This window comes from Bubalus kerabau, chromosome 9 (genome assembly GCF_029407905.1).
Source record: "Bubalus kerabau isolate K-KA32 ecotype Philippines breed swamp buffalo chromosome 9, PCC_UOA_SB_1v2, whole genome shotgun sequence".
Lineage (NCBI taxonomy): Eukaryota > Metazoa > Chordata > Mammalia > Artiodactyla > Bovidae > Bubalus > Bubalus kerabau.
Genome location: NC_073632.1, coordinates 50,126,904 through 50,139,626, shown reverse-complemented (window position 1 = coordinate 50,139,626; position 12,723 = coordinate 50,126,904). Strand labels below are relative to the sequence as shown.

Genomic DNA, 12,723 nt, shown 5'->3' with positions numbered 1-12,723 from the left:
GAGAGTTGGACTATAAAGAAAGCTGAGCACTGAAGAATTGATGCTTTTGAACTGTGGTGTTGGAGAAGACTCTTGAGGGTCCCTAGGACTGCAAGGAGATCCAACCAGTCCATCCTAAAGGATATCAGTCCTGAGTGTTCATTGGAAGGACTGATGTTGAAGCTGAAATTCCAATACTTTGGCCACTTGATGGGAAGAGCTGACTCATTTGAAAAGACCCTGATGCTTAGAAAGATTGAAGGTGGGAGGAGAAGGGGACGACAGAGAATGAGATGATTGGATGGCATCACTGACTCAATGGACATAAGTTTGGGTAAACTCCAGGAGTTAGTGATGGACAGGGAGGCTTGGCATGCTGCAGTCCATGGGGTCACAAAGAGTCGGACACAACTGAGCGACTGAAATGAACTGAACTGAACTGAAACTTCTAACCATATCACAACACCTAGGGACTTTCCACCCAGGCCTTCCCAACAACAGGGGGCACCCTCACTGTCTCTGGACCTCCCAAGCACCACCCTGGCCACAGCATACGTCATACATCTCTTTAGTCAGGGATGGGAGGAGCTCTCCCACTAATAATTTTGATCGCCCAGATAGGTGTGGTGACTCCACGAACAGGTGATGGCATCTGTTAATCAGTATTTTAGTACAACCAATTCATACGAAACAAAGCATGATACACATTGTATTATATAAGCTTCCACTCCTTCCCCCCAGAAATGCTAATCAGGAATACATATCCCAGGGTTTACTCAAAAATCGGCCTGAAGTTAGCCATTTCTTTATGTCTGCCTTGCTGAACTCTGGATGTTTGGTAAGTTGCTGGGATACAAACACCACAGTCTTCCCCACAATATCACATACTCTTCCGTTTTCAGTGGGGATATGATCAGGGCCATGAAGTTGTGGAGCACCACACTTCTCAGAGCCATCACTCCTACAGTGATATATGTCTAATCTCTCAAGTGGTCTTTGTCCCTCCATACATCGGGATTTGTATATTCAAATGCTGTTCTGGAGCTTATCCTGGGTTCTTGACTCCCAGTCTCGATTTCCCTCCCCACCCACCTTCTTCAGAGAGCCTGGGAACATCCATAAATGTCTCCCATGTCCAGTAGATACTATCAGTGCTGGCAGATCATTTGGGGATAAATTTGTGATAGGTACTTAGAAAACCAAGGGAAAAAAATTTTTTAATAGAGAAAGAGACAGAATTATTAAGTCAGAGAAAGACAAAGAAAATGTAACTGTAGTACATCACATGATTCAATTCAAATGATATATAGTTTTTCAAAACAATATTAAGTATTGATTTCACTAAATATTATGCCATAACTTTATTGGGAGGATGGAAAGAGGAAAAGGTGGGATGAGGTCTTCAAGATAAACCTTCATCTTCAGATAAAAGAGATCGACAGACTGTATCTAAAATAAAAAAATAAGAAAGGGTATTATATGCAGTTTAATTAGAAATTTAGGCAAATATCAGAAACAACAGCTGAAAACACTGTTGTCACTGGAGAGTAGGGATAGGGAACAATTATTCTTTATGTAAATTTTACAGAGTTGTTTCCCTTTTTAATTTCTTTCTCAATAGATACATATATTCATACATACATAAGTTTAACTGTAAAAAGCATTAAGTACAAAATTTTAAGCATGCCCATTAAAATAGAAAAAAGATCACTGATCTTCTACCTCTGAGAGTGGAGGAACTTATAAATCGTAGGAGCATGATTTTTTTCACCTAAGAAGAGTTGGCATTTTTTAAAAATATGTAATGAAATCCAACCATAAAATAAAAATTTTTAAGATTTTAAAGTAAATCTAATCAATCACGCTGGGTGTTTTTACACATAATAAAAAATGTCTGTGTTATTACAGATTCTTTAGGAGAATACCAACCATTGCTCTCTAGTTGGACACTGGAAATTTTTTTCTTGGATAGATCCAGTGAGCAATGTAGTGCCTAGAACAGTGCCTGTCACATAGTGGGCACTCCATAAATGTTTGTTAAATGATGAATAAATGAATGAGAGATAACTAATTCATTAAACACTTGTAAACATCTAGTTTTCTAGATTCAGAGTTCAGTGACTCTAATCCTATCTCTGAGTAAGGAGAAAAGAGTTCCTTGAAAGCAGAGACAGTGTTGGATCTATTTTGGGGTCCTGATCTGGAATAACTGACGTTACCCATTCTGTGTCTAGTACACCCCTATTTTTACAGGGATTTTATACTAAATAGGCACTTTTTGAGCTGTCTGGTATATCAGGTGCTCAAAGATTCCTAATTTTGGAATGCCCTTCCCCTAACTTATAATAAGTGAAATGACCAGAAATGTTTACTTCTTCATCCACTCAGCAGTATGCAGTGAGTGCCTTCTGTGTGCCAGGCACCATTCTCGGCTCAGCTTAACAAACAGACCAACATCTCTAGCCTCTTGAGGCCCATAGATTACAGAGAAGTGTGTTAATTGCCAAATATTTGGGAATTTTCCCGATATCTTACTGTTACTGATTGCTAGCTTAATTCTAGTATACTTTAAGAACATACTTTGTGAGCTTTCCTTTATTTTTTAACCTGCCCACCTGCCCTCCACCCGCTGGCCCAGCAAGGGTGCATGCACACTCTGTAGGCGGCACCCCCACTCCTGCCCACAGCCAAACTCCAGGGACCAAGAGGAGGTTTCCATTTTAAGCCTGTTAAGGTTTTCTTTATGAGCCACTGTATGGTCTACCTTGGTGAATATTTTGTTGGAAATAAATGTGTTGGGAAAAAAATGTGTTTTCTGCTCTTTCTGAGTATTCTATAAACATCAATTAGGTCAATATTGATATTATTCAGATCTTTTTTGTCTACTGTTTTCTGTCTACTTTTTCTATCAGTCCTTGAAGTCTCCATCTATAATTGTTGAAGTCTCTTTCTCAATTTTTTTTCTTTCTTCTTGCAGTTCCAGTAGTCTTTTCCTCATGTATTTTTAAGTACTGCCTTAGATACACAGATATTTAGGATTGCTATGTCTTCTTAGAGGATTGATCCCTTTATCATTATGTAACATCACTATTTATCCCTGACAATATACCTTATATTAAAGTCTAATTTTTCAGCTATTAATATAATATAGCTATTCCCGCTTTCTTTAGTGTTTGCATATTTATTTTTCATCCTTTACTCACAATGTATCTATGTTTTTATATTTAAAACGAGACAATGTAAAGTGGCCTAATATAGCAATTGAAATACAAGAAGGAGAAGAGAGAGAATGAGGCAGAAGAAATACTGGAAGCACTAATGACTGAGAATTTTTCAAAATTCATAACAGACACCAAACCACAAATCCAAAAGCTCAGAAACATCAAGCAGAAAACAAAAACATCATACCTAGATATATCATTTTCAAACTGCTGAACATAAAAGATGAAAAGGAAATCTTGAAGACAGTCAGAGGGGGGAAAAAGGCATATTACATTCCCTGGGGAAGACTAGAGACTCTCAAAAAGTAGTCAGAAACATCATTCCAGTACCTCTTTAGAAGATCATCAATCCAAAATTTTAAAAAGGAAAAAACAGAATTGACTTCACCAAACCTGGAGCATCTGTTTTGCAGCAATCTTAACAATTTCAATAACATGCCTTTTGAGCACAAGACATTAGAGAAGCACCTTATTCAAAATAATCCAGAAGAACAACTCCCCACACACCATACACTTCTTTTTACCAGTTTATTCATCAACCTGCCTGCTCTGCCCACCAGCCCTGCAGGTGACTTCTGAGCTGTTCCCCCACAAGCCCTACAGAAGGGCACTGGAGAAGAGCAGGACCCCTGTAGGCACATTCAGCTTCAGGGAAGGAGACTAAACATATTGCCAGGTGGGAATGACCCACCCAAATTTCTGGAAACAGGCTGGAGGGGGCCGGACAGGGATTGATCACACCTGCTCTCGCAAGAACTAGAGAGCTCACTGGTGAAGAGCCTGGGAGGTATGGCGCCAGGGCTGCTGGCACCAGGGCTGCTGGCGATGTTGATCAGTTTCAGCACCTGCGATTTGGTTTCCACACCCCTGGGAGAGGGCTTCCCTCATAGCTCAGTTGGTAAAGAATCCACCTGCAATGCAGGAGACCCCAGTTCGATTCCTGAGTCGGGAAGATCCGCTGGAGAAGAGATAGGTGACCCACTCCAGTATTCTTGGGCTTCTCTTGTAGCTCAGCTGGTAAAGAATCTACCCGCAATGCGGGAGACCTGGGGTTGATCCCCGGGTTGGGAAGATCCTCTGGAGCAGGGCATGGCAACCCACTCTAGTATTCTGGCCTGGAGAATTCCATGGACTGTATAGACCATGGGGTCGCAAAGAGCCAGACACGACTGAGTGACTTTCAGTTTCACTTTCACCCCTGGGAGAGAAAAACCAAAGCAACAGAAAAAAAGAAAAACTGTAATAATGGCAAACTGAGTAGAAGACACAATCAAGAGCACAGTATCAGAATAAAACAAGTATGTGTTTGCTAAAGAAAAGCTAGATGTAAGATGGTAGACCAGGGTCTCCTGCATTGCAGGCAGATAAGATGGTAGACAAGAAAATTAAAAGATAAAATGTATACCATGACACAGAACAATTAAGTGATGGGACACAGGTGTGAATGTGTGTCAGGAGGAGAAAAAAGAAATGAAGAACTGACAGGAAGAAAGCATATGTTGTTCACAGGAAAGTGAGTGGGTACCCTGGGGCAGAGCTGACTCACAAAAGCATGGGGGTATGTGTTGAAGGAGGGGGCCGAAGAGGGAAGGCAAGAAAAAGGGCAGCGGCGCCCGTGCACACAAGCGATTCAATTAGTCTTCCACCCAAAATCTCTTTTCACCTAAAATGCATGAAGGAACATTATTAATGTGCTCACCATGGATCAAGAAACTGATGATTTAAATGATTTGTAGGCACTGATTAGCAGTCATAGCTTCCAACATCTTTAAAGGTGTACAGAAGGGTGTTAAGGGCTCTCTGCTGGATCAAGGCTTCCTCACTTTGCCAAATAACTTTATTTTTAAGGACAGAGTCCAATTCATTTTCCAAACTACCTCCAAAGCCCCAAATGGCACTGGCCGTCACAGAATGGGGACTTCCTCCCTGAAGCCATTCTCCATCCCATTTGTTCACATATCAAATTTTGCACCTTCAGTACATTAATATTGTAGGGAAATTGAAAATTCATATCCCCAACATAGTAAGACAACAGATCTCACTTTGGCAAGAAGGACCATTCAAAATTAGGCCTGAGGGCAGGGGGTTGTCAAAAATCTTTCCAAATACGGCAGGACGTGATGGCCCTGACTACCGAGTTAGCATTGGTGGGGCCTGGACACTCTCCCGGGGACCAACAATGCTGGGAGACCACACGTGCTCTTAGCCTGATTTCACTCTGAACTTAGCGGCTACTGGACAGGCGATGGTTCTCTGGAAACTACAGAGTGATTGACTGGATTCTTTTTGTTTCCATAAATCACTGGAGGAACTGGGATTCTCCCACTTACCTGAAAGATTTCCTGTTGCTAATTAGAATATTAAAATCTTACGGAACAATAAGGTGACCAAAGTCTGAGTTTGAAACTCTACAGCGACTATACTCAGAAAGAATTAGGCAAAGCATTGTTCTGAATCTTCAGATTTCAATTGTATGTAACAGAACACAGCACTGCATTAGAGTTCTATCATCCAAGTAAGAACATATAGTCCAGGGAGGCAGGGTTTTATGAGACCCAAATTATGATAAACATTTACTACACATTATTAAACTTTTACCTCAAATCCTCCAAATGCCTGCCCTTGTTTTTCTTTCCTGGACCAATTCCCAGTTCCCCAGTGAACTTGGGAGTCACGTGTGTTGGACAAATCCATGGAGGATGCTCTGCTCAGGGTCCTGTTTTCACCTGCAGTGAGAGAAGACAAGTGGGCCTCTGCCCTGGGGAAAACAAGAACCCCCTCCCTGGGGTGAACATCTCCACCACATAAAGGCTCATTTGTGGAGAGGAAAGCACCTCTCCTGTCAGGAGCTCAGCTGGTTTCTCTGACCAAGTTTAAGCATCTGATGGGAACAGTGGGCTCTCCCAGGAAGCCAGCACTTTCTGGGTTTGGGGAGCTTCCTAAACATAGCTCCAGCCTGGCAGCCAAAGTGCTGGCTATCAAGGTCCAGATGGGACACCCCTCCCCCCGAGTCATCTTTCAGGTACCAATGAATTGCACTTTCATTCAGCAGGGTTTTCTTGGTGTTATGGGTTGAATTGGGGCTTCCCTGGTGGTTCAGATGGTAAGGAATCTGCCCGCAGCAGGAGACCCGGGTTTGATCCCTGGGTTGGGAAGATCTCCTGAGAAGGAAATGGCTACTCTCTCCAGTATTCTTGCCTAGAGAATTCCATGGACAAAGGAGCCTGGTGGGCCACAGCCCATGGGTCACAAAGAGTTGGACACGACTGAGTGACTAACACGCACACACACACAGGTTGAATATACTTTCAAAATATATTGAAATCCTAACCCCTACTTCCTCAGAACATGACCTTATTTGAGATAGGGTCTATCACAGTAAAGCGACATCATTAGTTCAGTTCAGTTCAGTTGCTCAGTTGTGTCTGACTCTTTGCCATCCCATGGACTGCAGCACACCAGGCCTTTCTGCCCATCACAAACTCCCGGAGTTCACCCAAACTCACGTCCATTGAGTCAGTGGTGCCATCAAACTATACATCCTCTGTCGTCCCCTTCTCCTCCCACCTTCAATCTTTCCCAGCATCAGGATCTTTTCAAATGAATCAGTTCTTCTCATCGGGGGGTCAAAGTATTGGAGCTTCAGCTTCAGCATCAGTCCTTCCAATGAATATTCAGGACTGATTTCCTTTAGGATTGACTGGTTGGATCTCCTTGCAGTCCAAGGGACTCTCAAGAGTCTTCTCCAACACCACAGTTCAAAAGCATCAATTCTTTGGTGCTCGGCTTTCTTTATAGTCCAACTCTCACATCCATACATGACTACTGGAAAAACCATAGCCTTGACTAGACAGACCTTTGTTGATAATTTCTCTGCTTTTTAATATGCTGTCTAGGTTGGTCATAGCTTTTCTTCCAAGGAGCAAGTGTCTTTTATGGTGACATGGCTGCAGTCACCATCTACAGTGATTCTAGAGGCCAAAAAAATAAAGTCTTGTACTGTTTCCATTGTTTCCCCATCTACTTCCCATGAAGTGATGGGACCAGATGCCATGATCTTAGTTTTCTGAATGTTGAGCTTTAAGCCAACTTTTTCACTCTCTTCTTTCACTTACATCAAGAGGCTTTTTAGTTTTTCGCTTTCTGCCACAAGGGTGGTGTCATCTGCATATCTGAGGTTATTGATATTTCTCCCAGCAATCTTGATTCCAGTTTGTGCTTCATCCAATCCAGCATTTCTCACTCTGCTGCTGTTGCTGCTGCTAAGTCGCTTCAGTCGTGTCCGACTCTGTGCGACTCCAGAGACGGCAGCCCACCAGACTCCCCCATCCCTGGGATTCTCCAGGCAAGAACACTGGAGTGGGTTGCCATTTCCTTCTCCAATGCGTGAAAGTGAAAAGTCAAAGTGAAGTCGCTCAGTCGTGTCTGACCCTCAGCGACCCCATGGCCTGCAGCCTTCCAGGCTCCTCTGTCCATGGGATTTTCCAGGCAAGTGTACTGGAGTGGGGTGCCGTTGCCTTCTCCGCATGATGTACTCTGCATAGAAGTTAAATAAGCAGGGTGACAATATACAGCCTTGACGTACTCCTTTCCCTATTTGAAACCAGTCTGTTGTTCCATGTCCAGTTCTAACTGTTGCTTCTTGACCTGCAAACAAATTTCTCAGGAGGCAGATCAGGTGGTCTGGTATTTCCATCTCTTATGAATTTTCCAGAGTTTGTTGTGGTCCACACAGTCAGAGGCTTCAATAAAACAGAAGTAGATGTTTTTCTGGAATTCTCTTGCTTTTTCGATGATCCAGCAGATGTTGGCAATTTGATCTCTGGTTCCTCTGCCTTTTCTCAATCCAGCTTGAACATCTGGAAGTTCACAGTTCACAAACTGTTGAAGCCTGGCTTGGAGAATTCTGAGTATTACTTGGTTAGCATGTGAGATGAGTGCAATTGTGCAGTAACTTGAGCATTCTTTGGCATTGCCTTTCTTTGGGATTGGAATGAAAACTGACCTTTTCCAGTCCTGTGGCCACTGCTGAGTTTTCCAAATTTGCTGGCATATTGAGTGCAACACTTTCACAGCATGATCTTTCAGGATTTGAAATAGCTCAGCTGGAATTCCATCACCTCCACTAGCTTTGTCCATAGTGATGCTTCCTAAGGCCCACTTGACTTCATATTCCCGGTTGTCTGGCTCTAGGTGAGTGATCACACCATCATGGTTATCTGGGTCATGAAGATCTTTTTTGTACAGTTCTTCTGTGTATTCTTGCCACCTCTTCTTAATATCTTCTGCTTCTGTTAGGTCCATACCATTTCTGTCCTTTATTGTGTCCATCATTGCATGAAAAGTTCCCTTGGTTTCTCTAATTTTATTGAAGAGATCTCTAGTTTTTCCCATTCTATTGTTTTCCTCTATTTCTTTGCATTGATCACTGAGGAAGGCTTTCTTATCTCTCCTTGCTATTCTTTGGAACTCTGCATTCAAATGGGTATATCTTTCCTTTTTTCCTTTGCCTTTCACTTCTCTTCTTTTCATACAACCATTTTGCCTTTTTGCTTTTCTTTTTCTTAGGGATGGTCTTGCTTACTGCCTCCTGGACAATATTACGCACCTCTGTCCATAGTTCTTCAGGCACTCTGTCTATCAGATCTAATCCCTTGAATCTATTTGTCACTTCCACTGTATAATCGTAAGGGATTTGATTTAGGTCATACCTGAATGGTCAAGTGCTTTTCCCTACTTTATTCAATTTAAGTCTGAATTTGGCAATAAGGAGTCCATGATCTGAGCCACAGTCAGCTCCCAGTCTTGTTTTTGCTGACTGTATAGAGCTTCTCCATTTTTGGCTGCAAAGAATATAATCAATCTGATTTCAGTATTGACCATCTGGTGATGTCTATGTGTAGAGTCTTCTCTTGTCTTGTTGGAAGAGAGTGTTTGCTATGACCAGTGCGTTCTCTTGGCAAAACTCTATTAACCTTTGCCCTGCTTCATTCTGTACTCCCAAGGCCAAATTTACCTGTTACCCCAGGTGTTTCTTGACTTCCTACTTTTGTATTCCAGTCCCCTATAATGAAAAGGACATCTCTTTTGGGTGTTAATTCTAGAAGATCTTTTAGTTCTTCACAGAACTGTTCAACTTCAGCTTCTTCAGTATTACTGGTCAGGGCATAGACTTGGATTACCATGATATTGAATGGTTTGCCTTGGAAATGAACAGAGATCATTCTGTCATTTTTGAGATTGCATCCAAGTACTGCATTTTGGACTTTTGTTAACTGTGATGGCTACTCCACTTCTTCTAAGGGATTCTTGCCCACAGTAATAAATATAGTGGTCATCTGAGTTAAATTCCCCCATTCCAGTCCATTTTAGTTCGCTGATTCCTAGAATGTCGTCGTGCACTCTTGTCACCTCCTTTTTGACCACTTCCAATTTGCCTTGATTCATGGACCTAACATGCCAGGTTCCTATGAAATATTGCTCTTTACAGCATCAGACTTTACTTCCATCAACAGTCACATCCACAACTAGGTTTGTTTTTCCTTTAGCTCCATCCCTTCATTCTTTCTGGAGTTATTTCTCCACTGATCTCCAGTAGCATATTGGGCACCTACCAACCTGGAGAGCTCATCTTTCAGTGTCCTATCTTTCTGCCTTTTCATACTGTTCATGGGGTTCTCAAGGCAAGAATACTGAAACCACTTCAGTGGCTTGCCATTCCCTTCTCCAGTGATGTCATTAGGGTGGGTTCTAATTCAATATGAACTGGTATCCCTATAAAAAGAAGAACTTTGGACACAGACAGACATGTATAGAGGGGAGACAGTGTGAAGAGACACCAGGGAAAAACGCCATCTACGAGCCAAGGACAGACCCTGGAGTGATCCTTTCCTCACAGCTCTCAGAAGGAACCAACTTTGCTGACAGCTTGATTTCAAAAATCTAGCCTCCAGAACAGAGACAATATATTTCTGTTGTTGAAGCCACCCCGTTTGTGGTTATTTGTTAGAGCAGCCCTGGGAAACTAATACATTGACTTCCTCTCCTCCCAGACTAAGCAGGTCAGGACCAAGGAGAGCATATCTAGATCCAAATCAGTCCTGTTTTGGATGGGATTCCACAGTGGAGTGAGGAAATAAGCTCAACAAGGGCCAAGCAGTGTTACTAGGAATTTTATAAGGGATCAGTTCCCTCACTGGGGATTGAGTCCTTTGACCCAAAATCTAAATGTAACAGACACACAGACTGTTGGTGTGTGTGTGTGTCCTATAGGATGGTGGTTATAAAATGCTTATCCAGAAGTGAAGTCTCCAGGAGGCTTCCAGCAGGCTTTGTACAGGGTGGTGTATCAGTGGCATCATGAATTCCATATTTCTGCCCCACCCAACAGTCCTACTTAGCCTGGTCTCCAGTCAGAAAGTAAACCTCTCTGCCAAAATGACAAAGCACAAATTTGCCTATTAAAATAAGTTTACTTTGGCCACCTGCTGCAAAGAGCTGACTCACTGGAAAAGATCCTGATGCTGGGAAAGATTGAGGGCAAGAGGGGAAGGGGACGACAGAGGATGAGATGGTTGGATAGCATCACTGACTCAATGGACATGAGTTTAAGCAAACTCAGGGAGATAGTGAAGGACAGAGAAGCCTGGCACACTGCAGTTCATGGGGTCACAGTCAGACACCACTTACCAACTGAACAACAACAACAATATAAAAACATTAAGCTTCTTGAAAGGAAAGGTTCCATAGACATAAAGGGCAGCAGCTTTAGCTGAATTCCATGATCTAAGTGATTGGCTGTTTCTTTTTAAAATCTGTTAAGAAAGCTGATGGCTTGGGAGAAAAGTCACAGACAAAACTGTACTTGAGTTTACCAGAAACAAAACAGAGAAAAATTGTATTAAAAAAAAAAAAAAAAAACTATCCAGGTTTTTACGAGTGGAGTTTAAAATATATAGATAAGAAGACATTCAAAAGAACAGAAATGAATATCTGAGTGCTGAGAGCTTCACACATTCTTCCATTCATCTACACTTTCCCTTCCTCCCTCCACATAAATTCATTCTTGGCTGCTGCTGCTGCTGCTAAGCCACTTCAGTCGTGTCCGACTCTGTGCGACCCCGTAGACGGCAGCCCACCAGGCTCCCCCATCCCTGGGATTCTCCAGGCAAGAACACTGGAGTGGGTTGCCATTTCCTTCTCCAATGCATGAAAGTGAAGTCACGCAGTCGTGTCCGACTCTTCGCGACTCCATGGACTGCAGCCTACCAGGCTCCTCTGTCCATGGGATTTTCCAGGCAAGAGTACTGGAGTGGGGTGCCACTGCCTTCTCCTAGTCACCAGAAAAAATATAGGACATGCAGTCAAATTCAACTTTCAGAGAAACAAGAAACACACACACATACACACATATACATTTAGTATACCAAATGTATATTCCTGATACATGTATATTAATAATGTTTATACATATTATGTAATGTATTTAGCATATTTTCCTAAACACATAGTATAAAAATATATAGTTAAATACATTTCAGAATAAGTGTGTACCAAATATTGCATGAGACACACATCCTAAAAAAATAATCTGTTGTCTATGAGAAATTCAAATTTACCTGGCATTCTTTTGTGTGCGTGTTAAGTCCGGCAACCCTGTTCCTGGCCCCAGAGCCAGGCCCCTGACAGCTCGGAAGGAATGTATTTATCCTGGGGGTGCCTGTATTTTCTCCCTGCTCTAGCAAGAGACCCCCAAATTCCCTGGGTCACTCCTCCAAGGCAATGACCGTAGGAAGCTGTCGGCCCTCAGGGTAGGGCTCAGGGGCTGGGTCCTGGGGACAGCGGGGAGGGGGGCGGACTCTGGGCAGGGCGCCAGCCCTAACCATCCGAGAGACCAACAATCAAAGCGACAGTGACTCCCTTTTGCCTCCAGAGGTCCGAAGAGAAGCAGCTCGGTCCGGGGAGTGGGAAGGGGGTTCGTTGTCGGGACTCCGGGCCGCCCGGACCTCGGGAGTGGCGGAGGCCTGCCCTGCGGCCGTCAGGAGCCGGCTGGGCTGCGGGAGCGCAGCGGCGTTCCCGCCACAAAGGTTCAGACCGCCAGCTCCGGGAAGGGGCCCCGGATGTCCCGGCTCCTCCTAGGCCTCCTCGCGCCCCCTGGCGGCCGCAGCTGGACACGCGGCACACCCTGAGTCCGTTCCCGCCTGAATCTGAACACCTGCACTGAACACCTGCATGGAAGGGGCAGAGTCCTGGGGGAGCCAGTGTTTCACGGGACAGGGCAGAAGAAAGTGACTCTTTCAACTGAAGGCACCTCGTTCAGGGTCTTCAGAGACAAGGGAATAACTGAGCTCCTGGTCAAAGTCCCCCAGGAACAACCTCACTACTTCTGAGAGCACTTTTGCCCATGACTTCTGCAGGTATTAGCTTAATGCTCTGCTAGCCCCACCACTTAGAATAACTTGCGTTAAATGCGATGAAGAGCCCATCTTTTCAAACACAAGACTTGCCAAAGTGTAAGAAAGAT

The 12,723-nt window shown here is 43.5% G+C and overlaps 1 long non-coding RNA gene across 1 annotated transcript; it reads right to left on the bottom strand.

The window, feature by feature from the left end:
- Positions 1-1,204: 1,204 nt before the first annotated feature.
- On the bottom strand, positions 1,205-12,276 carry LOC129660015 (uncharacterized). The gene is made up of 3 exons (XR_008718307.1): positions 11,819-12,276; positions 5,799-5,926; positions 1,205-1,428 (listed from the first exon to the last, which is right to left on the bottom strand). It is a non-coding gene; the product is annotated as an uncharacterized LOC129660015 (long non-coding RNA).
- Positions 12,277-12,723: the final 447 nt, after the last annotated feature.